The 10,187-nt window shown below is 39.0% G+C and overlaps 3 long non-coding RNA genes across 9 annotated transcripts; 2 read left to right on the top strand and 1 right to left on the bottom strand.

The window, feature by feature from the left end:
- LOC109201193 (uncharacterized) lies at nt 1-1,313 on the top strand. The gene is made up of 3 exons (XR_003216902.1): nt 1-741; nt 840-953; nt 1,108-1,313. It is a non-coding gene; the product is annotated as an uncharacterized LOC109201193 (long non-coding RNA).
- Nucleotides 1,314-1,777: 464 nt separating this feature from the next.
- LOC109201195 (uncharacterized) lies at nt 1,778-3,251 on the top strand. The gene is made up of 4 exons (XR_002061226.2): nt 1,778-1,956; nt 2,170-2,301; nt 2,406-2,507; nt 2,650-3,251. It is a non-coding gene; the product is annotated as an uncharacterized LOC109201195 (long non-coding RNA).
- Nucleotides 3,252-5,077: 1,826 nt separating this feature from the next.
- LOC109201194 (uncharacterized) lies at nt 5,078-9,450 on the bottom strand. Of its 7 annotated transcripts, none has more exons than XR_002061223.2 (5): nt 9,392-9,450; nt 8,141-8,252; nt 7,244-7,401; nt 6,753-6,811; nt 5,078-5,797 (listed from the first exon to the last, which is right to left on the bottom strand). It is a non-coding gene; the product is annotated as an uncharacterized LOC109201194 (long non-coding RNA). The 7 variants fall into 7 exon arrangements; XR_003216859.1 differs by having other exon boundaries at nt 6,753-6,808; XR_003216861.1 differs by lacking the exon at nt 9,392-9,450 and adding an exon at nt 8,619-8,683.
- Nucleotides 9,451-10,187: the final 737 nt, after the last annotated feature.

The raw sequence follows: 10,187 nt of genomic DNA, 5'->3' as shown, positions 1-10,187 counted from the left end.
TGTAACTTCCTCCCTCTTTCTTGGAATGCATAAAGGAGTGTGAGCACGACTTCTGTGGCAGAGCTGGCATGACTGTGAACTGTGATGTTTGATGTGTGTTGGCTCTCCTGCGCGCAGTAATAAATAGTTTGTTCACAGCTCTTTCTGTGTTGCAGACTTTATTTACAAAATTCCACGACACCCCCCACCCTCCCACTGTGAACATGAATTGAATATTCAGAAGACATTTGTTTAAATACTTCTAGAAATCTGAGCTGTTGGTGTGTCCTTGGATTGTGTGGTAATAATATTAGAGCTGGCAATCTTTCCTACTGAATCTCTACTCTGAGTCATGTTACCTGAGATTAATTCTATGTTTACCTGTCAGCCTGGACAAATGTGCTGTGTGAAGGATGTAAATCAAATCAGATCTTAACTGCTTACATTTAAGGAGCCTGGTCATATTTAATTGTAATATGAACCAATGATTTTCTGATTGCTGATTCTAACAGAGTCTTTGTGGAAATTTGGCTTTTTGTCATTTTAATTCTCTTTTCTGTTTTCCAGAACAGTTCTCCACAGTCACTGTCCACATGGGTCAGTGGGACCAAGCAGCACTCCGCTAATGTGAGACTCTGACCAGCAACATCCAGCAAGACCCAGACAGCGTTTTCTATCTCCCAGCTGGTGTTTTTTTGTTTGTCTGTGACTGGAGAGTCAGATTTTTGTTGAGGCTGGAGGAACAGCCTCACACTTGCAGAGGTAAGTCAGTTTGCAGAGATCCCTCCCACCCTGGCTTTTATGTGCTAGATTTCTTATCTGAAACAGTAACATTTCAGTGACTGCTGCTTATATCACAGGTTAATACACGCTACTGATCCCTGATGGGAGAATCATCACCTCTGCCAACAAAGAAGCCTGGTGGATGTTTGTTTACAGTCTGATGATGGGACATCATGCTCTGCATCTTCAATGTTTGTCTCTTGATTATTATTCATACACAGTAATGTGAAGTATGCTTATATCTAGTATAACTGGACCAACCTGGTGCTCTTCATTTATGGAGGCTGTTGAGTTTGAATGTTGGATGTTGTGTATCTCATGTTCTCTGGGCTCTGTTGTCCTCAGTCTTTTTGCAGGATCAGAAAACAAAACCAGGAGGCGCGTAAATGTTTCTTCTCCAATTGGATGATGATAAGACTGTGACACGGGATGCCACCTTTAGTCTTGTGATGAAGCAAAGCTCAGGAAGAAGTGTGATTAAATGGTACCCACATGTGTGCTGCTGAGAAGGATGTACAGGGGCACCTGCAGCCAAATCCAAGCCTCCTCAGGTTAGTTGTAGTTGCAGAATGCTTTAGGACTGAGACAGCTGAGGCATCAAATGTTTGATTAAAGCGATGAAAAAGAGAAGTTTCTTCCCTGTAATTATCACTTTTTAAAATCTTTAGCAACTTCAAGTCTGTCAACGTGCTGAGGTCACAGAAACAAGAAAAGCAGCTTCAGACTTCAGAGTGTTGTTTACAGTTTTCTGTCATCATGATCTCCCCTGAAGTTTATCACTATTATACAAGCAGTAAGTCCACATTACTGTAATGAAGATTCTGACTTTGGTCACAGTTGCATAATATTTTAATAATATACAATTATTTTTTGTAATTCATATTTTTTCTGTTAATCAAAAATTTACTTTGCGAAATTTGTATTTGAGAATGAAGAATGTGACAATATATTTTTGTTCAATATTTAATTTCTTTCAGTTGCAATTGTTAAATGAAATATACATATATATATATATATATATATATATTCTGATCTATGCTACTGATCTATGCTCACACATGGTGATGGTGTGGAGAGACGGTGGTGTTTCCTCAGAAGAACCAGCAGAGTCACAAAGGGCACCGGTCCATCTCACCACCTTGACTTGCTGACTGATGCTCGTCTGCACTGCACAGAGGAAATCAACTGACCGAGGTTTGTCCAGTGACGTGTTATGAAATGTATATTTGTTTTATGCTTACAGATATGTTTTTCTTGACAGAGGCTCTGCAGAGGTTAGACAAAGCAGAGAAAATATGTGCTTTACATTTTACTGTGAGTTACTGGGATATTTGTTGCCTGATGTTCAGCAGGAATGGAGGAATGGAATCAAAGGGAGATGTTTTTGATGTTTTTGTAATGATGTAGGTAAATCTCCAGTTTCTGAGTGAGGGAGAGAGGAGTCATCATCCAGGTAAAGTGACGTGGATCAGTGGATACACTTGTCTCCCCTTTAAAGGAGACACTCTTAGAGAGAGACGATCCGAGTCATCATAAAATGTTAGTGCTTTCAAATACACAAACATTTTTAAAGGACAAAATCGAACATCCCACTTTGACTGTAATACAATTAAATCTTTGCATGTGTGTTTTCAAACTCTCAGATGGACAGGATATCACTATTGGACTGTCTAACCTGCCGGAGCAGCACTGAATGATCACCACACATGAGCATGTTCCTGCAACATTCAGCAGCTTTGCTTTTGGTAAGTAGAGTTACCTAACTACAGTAACTCTAAACACATGCCATCCATTTCTAACGGCCTGGTTACTTCCTGTCAGTTATTTTAGAAACCATGTGGTCACCTGACCTAACGCTGTTTCTTCTTCTTCCCCTTAATGTTGAAGTGTCGAATGTCAAACAGCTGGAGAGGAAACTACACCAGTGTACTGGGATGTTTCACCAACACGTGCCAGACGCTGTTCCTTCATGGTGACATCACCAGAGACAGCCCCGCCCACCTCAGGACCTCGCCATTGATCATGATGATTATAATGATGACAGCGAGCGGAACTAAAACTGTAAAAATCCACGACCAGAATGTTTAGATGCTTTCTAATTATTCATGAATACTGAGAGCCTCTTTCTGTGTTTTGTCTGTTTTGGGTTTTTTTTTTTACCTCATTTGTTACTAACAAAGTTCACCAAACTCACACAGTTTACATTCTGTATGTTTCCATCTTTACCAGCCACACTCTTAACTGCAATTAAGCAAATAATCCTTAGAAATCGTCGTTTTTTTCTTTTGTAATTGATGATAATTCAGTGAATATACTGCGCTGCTTCCTTTTGTTTCGTCACACATTGCTTTAAGTTTTTCAGTGTCCAGTTATTTTTTACTGTTGTTTGAATTCTCTGTATGTTTGACCCTGTAGACTGTTTAATGGACTGCTTGTCTTCCTGTTTGTAACCGCTGCCTGTTTTTGACTAAAGATTTGGATTTGTGACTTTAACACAGCCTCTGCGTGTCCTCCCTTTGTGTCCTCTTCCTCTGTGAATGTGTTGCATGTGTCACAGATTCATTTTATTAACAGCTTTCCCACAGTCAGTTGCATCAGCATTCATTCACAGCACATTGCAGAAGGGTTCAGATTAATACAGTGATCTTATAGTCAGAATTATCCTGACAGACTCCCACTGTAAATTATCTTTCATCAGGTACATTTTAAAGTTCAGTATTTCAAAGCAGGTGTTATGAAGAATCATACTGGCATTAGGACTGTACCAATATGTACTTACAAAGTCAAAGTTTTTTAATTATGCTAGAATATTGGAAGACAATCAACTTTTAGTGTTTTCTGCATATTAATTATACTGACACAGAGATGGTGACCCTAACTGTACAGAAGCACTAAACAACTGACAATCTAACAAACATTACTGGCCTGAGCCGTCATGCACAGTGAGTCTGATCCTGTGCTGTGAGAGTCTGATAAGCATGTTTCTGGTCAGTTTGGAAGAAATAATATCACAATGTTGATCTTTTTTTCAATATTCCTTCTCTTTTACAACATAAACTGTGATCAAAGCTACTTATGTTCACAGCATGTAATAATACTGACAGTCCAGGGCATTGTGGTCTGTTGAGCTAGGGTTAGGGTTAGCAATTCAGACATATGTAATCAATCTCTTGCTGGATATAACAAACACCTAGGAATTCATATTATAATTTGATTTTCATGAAATATTCATATTCAGTATCAGTCATTTTATATTATAACCACGTATCCACCCAGGCTCATGGTGGGGCAGGGCTCTGTCCTGGGATGCTTGAGTGAAAGGTAATGTACACCCTGATCAGGTATCCAGTCTGTCAGAATTGTTTTCAATATTTGGTTCTAAAATATGAGTGAAAACAAAAATCCAACTAGGATTCTTGCGTATGATGGATGAAGTCTGTCTTTGTCTGTATTGTCCAGCTGATCCATCAAACCCCCAGCAGGTAAACCTTATTCATGACACAACACAGTAACAATGTAAAAAATTAAACAGCAACAGTCTAAATGTAAAGTGCATTCTAAACTCCTCTTCAATAAATTATATGGATATGCAGTGAGTCATTCAGGACTGTAAAACGTGAACTACAGAACCCAGAGTCTTCACCATTAAATCTCTGGTTACTTCATTTTTCTATCCTATCTCAGATACTTTAAAGGTTTTAGTAAAGTTGCATTCTCATGGTGAGGCAAAGTGTTTTATGTGTGTGTGCGTGCGTGTGTGTCATGAACGGCTGTAAAAGCCCTTTAATTACAGAACAAAGCGGGGTTTGAGTTCGAGTTACGGCAGACTGGTGCTACTTCTAAACGGAACGCAGCCTTCCTACGGCGGACAGCTAATAACAGGAATCGGACGCAGTCCACCCGAGGCCACAGCAACCACCATAGCAACAGCCTAGCATGACTTTAAAACACATTCTTTATTCATAACTATCAAAAACGTGAAATGATTTGTAAAGTGTGAAAGTGTTACAGCTGCAGAGAGCTATGGCGGTATCTTTGGAAGCTGTTTACATAGCTAATAATATACGATGTAACCATGGAGACAGTCAGTCACGTGAGCTAGCGGTGCATGTTTACTACAGTGAATAAGGTGATTGTGTGCACAGCGTCCACAGGCTGCACAGGGTAAAGACATTACTTCAATATTGTTTTATATTTATATATATTTGCCTTCTGCTGACCATCACCTCAGGTTCACCATTACAGTTTCAGCATACAAATGTCTAAATATGAACACATTAAAAAAAAAATCATGTCTCACAAATAAGCACAGCTGTTCATGTTTGTCATTATAGTTTTATTTGTAAGAAAATTGTGAACTTCATATTGTGTATCAAGTCAAAGAACATTTGACAAGTCTGAGTCATTCCTTTGTCCTATGAGAGCTGGAATAAATATATATCCTGACAGTTACAGATGAGCAAACTTCAGTGAAATGTTGAAACAGTAGAGACAGGTAGAAATGGGATCGGACTAATCTTTGCTTAGTCAGATACCTCCTGTGTTCAGTCCATCATATTAAAAAACAAACAATAGCACGATCCGTGTGATTTTGCATCCATTTCCAAATCGTAGTCAAGCAGCCCAGTCTCATAAATAGGTAACAGAAATGTCTCTAATGTAGACGTGTACAGTCTAGTGTAAGCATTAAAAGACCATAAAGGAAACACTAACATTTATGTGAAACTAATTGTAATAAAAAATGAACAGGTGCTTTATAGATTTAAAAAGAAAGAATCTGAAAACAACACTTTTTTTGGTCTAAGTGGTCAAAGTAGAAAACAAAACTGATGTTCAAGAACAAACCGTAGCTGCTCTAATATTACACATCTCCATTGTTGTGGTGAACAGACATGTTGCTTTTAAAACCACATGCAGTGTGTGACCATGACTGTCCACTGAGACCATGAACGCCACTTCGCTGAAGTCTTCTTCTCCTTCTTCTTCTTCTTGCCATCAGAATGGAAGCAGACAGAGCACGAGCTGCTTTGATCTACTGAAAGGAAAAAGCAGAACATCTGAGCTGAAACCATTAAGATAGAAACAATCGTTCAATGCAGTGTCTCACGTAGCTTAGCCTGCTGCAACTGTTGATACAAGCTCAGTACAGTTAACACAGTGTCGGGGAACTCCAGTGTGGGAACTAGTGGCTTTAGGTTTGTAGTCATTTAACTTTCATCCATTCATTCATTTAATTCAGGAGGAAGAAATGTCAGGTTGGTGCAGGCTGGTTACATGCATTTACTCCCATGCTGTCTTTAACCAAATGACTTGGTTCATTTTATGGCTGGGCTGTATGTGGGGCTATATCATGTTATTTGGGCAGGAGTACCTGTCCTCTGTTAGGCTTAGAAAGTTTCTCCATAAGCAGAGCTTCTAACTCTTATAGCTTTTAGCACATCTGTAGCTGTGCAGGCTGACAGGTTTTTGGTGGCTCTTGTTACCCCACACTGGTTGTGAGTGTGTAAATAGCCCCACTAGTTCTTTTGGGTTGCAGTTAACTTGGGAGGAAGGGGTGGATCTGCCAGGACTAGATGAATAAAAATGATCTGGGATACATAAATTTCATAATGCATGCATATATCTCTATCAATTAAACCTGGCCTGAGGGCTGCCATTTTTTACATTCAGTTATTTCTCTTAGAAATGTTGGATCCAAATAATGAATGTGTTACAGTTAAACTGAACTGGTCAGTGTAAATGGCTCATTGGGACAAAGAAACCTTTAAATTAAATACCATCACCTGATATCGAGTGTCAAACAATATCAAAGCTGTAAAAGCTGTTTACAGTCAGAATTTATAAAACTATGATTGTAAATAAATTCAAACAAGTGAGATTTTCTCTTTGTGCTGAATATCAACACTGTGATTTCTTAGCCTGTAAGCTTTACTTCAGCACAGTTGTAGAAGCCGTCACTCCAAATGTCTTTTGATAACAAGAAAAAATACCTTTTCAGTCCACGGCCTGAAGTTCTTCTCCAAACATCTTCTGCCATCAGCTTTGTCTGCTGGTTTGAAGACAATAAACCACAAAAAGATGATTTAGTCACTTTGTCTGCATCATGCAGCTCGAATGTGTCGTGTAACGATGTTGAATAGCCGCTGTTATCCCTCTGCTGTGTCAGTAGGATTGTACTGTACAGCATCCCATTGATATGTGAGGAATGCTAATGTAACACGATAACAGACATCTGGTCTTACATCATTAAAATATAAAGGGCAGGAGATATTTAGATATTTTTATATTTATATTTATATTTTATAGCTGACAGATATTACTAAATAGATAGAATTTACTAAATGGTTGAAAACATGAAAAATATGTCCATAATCACAAATGACCATGAGAGCCAGTAGAATTAATTCAACTGGACACTCAAAAGACGTCCTTAAATGTTCTTTAAGTGGCAGAACAAATGAACAAACAGTTAATCGCTTACTTGAGATGAAATCTGCTCAGCTACTTTGAAAACAGCTTCTAACTGGTTCCTCCTTTAACAGGATGACTGCTCAGGGGTAAGGCCATCATGCAGTCCAGCAACCTTTATGGTTCTGCTTTGATTCACCAGGAACTATTAGGGAAACCTTTCAGCGCCTCCTGTGAAAGACACAGGCATAAACACAAACATTTATTAACATGTTCCACAGTCTTCCAGTTCGATTTTCTCACCCTGTGGACAACAACGTACAGAGATGCAGGTTTATGTTAACTTTTGTAAGGTTTCTTTACTGAACATATCCAGCTGCAGCTCCACTGTGATCCTGAACTGGATAAGCACTTAAGAAAGTGTGTCAATAAATGAACAAACATCAACTTACTACATTTATCCAAACAGACGGGACCAATAATGCTTCACTGAGTTAGAGACTTTAACAGTCTCTTCTATGTAAGAATGTCTCGTGATAGACCTGCAAATTTGACAACAAAGATTTTTCAGACTACATGTAGCTGTCCTCTATGTCAGCTAACACATTTACATTCATGTCATTCACACTTATTTCTGCTTTCCCATTTTTACCATTAATGCTTACATTTTGATTACCTTGAGTTTGTAAATGATGAGATTACATAATTGGAATACAATGTATCCAATTCAAGGTCGCGGGAGGATGAAGCCTATCCCAGCTGATACAGGACAAAGACAGGACAGGCTGCCAGTTTATCGCAGGGCAAAAACAATACGTGTGACAGAAAATCCACTTAAATGTTTGATATTTCTAATAATAATCAAAATTATGATTATTATTTAAAATATTATTTAAAGGTTTCTTTATAAATACATTTAGAATTTTTTATAACCCCTAGAATATAAACCTGAGCTGTTTCAGATTCTGACCTCTGACCTCAGTGACCAGGCTGTGTCCTCACTGCAGCTCCCTCTTGGAAGTACGTCTGCTTCTTGTCTTCCCCCAGTGATGACCGCCTGCCCTTAATATCACGTACTGTACCTGAGGAACAAAAAAGGACAAACACTTGCCTTCATTTAAGAAGTACATTCATACAGAGATATGAAAAACATATCATTATGGAAACACACTAGTTCACCCTTTGGGAGGAATCAGTTCCTGTGAAACATTTCTGTAAATGAACATCATGGAGAATGAAATGAGTTCTTCAGGTGACTCAGCAGTCCCACACTGACAAATGAAACTTCTGTGGAAGAAGAATCCGGATTTTTTTGATTTCCAATCCAGTCCTGCTTTAAACTATTAAGGATTAAGCAACAGTGCTCATATTTGCTCTTCTGAAATCTGTGTTAAGCAACAACAAACAAATTAGTAACAAAAATACAGCTGAGTAGAAGCTTTACACACCACGAGCAGCCATAACGCTAAATTTTAATCTTCAAATGTTTCTGAGCTGTCTTCAGCCTGTTTTTAACAGAGAAAAGTCCCACAGTCAATGCAGCCTGAATGAAATCCTGATTCCAGATGTTCAGCACACACAGAGACACAGAGGTACCGTTTAAAGTTTAGTGTTAACCTGAGTCACTGATCATTTACAGTATTACAGAGTCTGGCAGTCTTTGCATGATGTCCACGTCACTGTAAGTTTCTAGCTGACTCTCAGGTGTGACAGGTGTGCCAGCAGGAAAGAGTAATAATAACCTGCATCCTGAGGTTTGTCATGCAGGATTAAAGGAGCCAGGCTTTGTTCACACAGCTAGGATTGTATTTTAGTACAGTATAAGTATCATACAGTTTAAACGAAGCACTGAAACGTGCACATATTTATAACAGATGCATTGAAGCTAATCGGGATATTTACTGTCAATCTGTGGCTGCGATTAATCACTTTACTGGAAACTTTATTAACTAGTAACTTCATCAGTCATGACAGAAGCTAATATTTCTGTGCTAACATCGTTTCAACAGTAACAGCTTTACTACAATATAAGCTAACGTTTACACCGTAACTTTAAGCTAGCACCATAAAGACGGTAAAACACGTAATAATATCTACAAATGCATCTTAAAGCTGTTATATTAGCACTCGGTGTATTACTAACATAACCACATTAACATTATTGACACTCGCTGACTTTTAATAGTCATTCTATAAATGCTGTCCGTTTAAATGGTCTTACCTGTAACACTGCTGTATCCACCGGATTCCAGCCAGAGTGGATCCTGGAGTCTTCCCACGCTCCTGTTAGTGATCCTCCATCTGGATGGATGATAACAACCTTCTGAACAATCTAGCAGGTGGATGGCCCATATCTATGGGACTGATTTCTGCTAATAACGCCCATTGTATGGACTGATAACAGCCGAAGCGGGTGAATAAAGTCACCGTGTCGCTAGCTGTGCCATTACCCAGCATACACCTCTCCCTCCATAAATGCAATAAACGATACAAAAGTAATGGCCTGGGGCGCACTGACCGAGGCGAGGCTGCCAGACACTGGCGCCACCGGGCCCTCTGAAGTGTCTTGCCCAAGGACACAACGACCGAGACTGACCAAGTCGGGGCTCGAACCGGCAACCTTCCGATTACAAGGCGAACTCCCAACTCTTGAGCCACAAAGAACCAACAAATAGAGACATAAGTAACTAAAACTCAGAGGATCCCAACAACAAAATACAATAATCTTAGAATTCTAAAGAATGAAAATATCCAAACAAACTCAAAAATCTGGGTCCCAGGACCAAGACTGGGTCTAGAGATGGCTTTTTAAGTAAAGGTTTAACTACTGCCAGCTTGAAGGCCTGTGATACATGGCCGATTATTAGAGATAGGTTGATCATATTTAAGATTGAAGCATTAATTAATGTCAGGACTTCTTTGAGCAGTTTTGTAGGAATGGGGTCTAAAAGACACATTGTGTCACAGTTCTGGGTCATTTTGACCCAGCATTTTCAGTTTCTTATATCCCTTTGTAT

This window comes from Oreochromis niloticus, linkage group LG3, assembly GCF_001858045.2.
Source record: "Oreochromis niloticus isolate F11D_XX linkage group LG3, O_niloticus_UMD_NMBU, whole genome shotgun sequence".
Classification (NCBI taxonomy): Eukaryota; Metazoa; Chordata; class Actinopteri; order Cichliformes; family Cichlidae; genus Oreochromis; species Oreochromis niloticus.
Note: the sequence above shows the minus strand (reverse complement) of the source record. Positions and strands in the feature narration are given on the sequence as shown.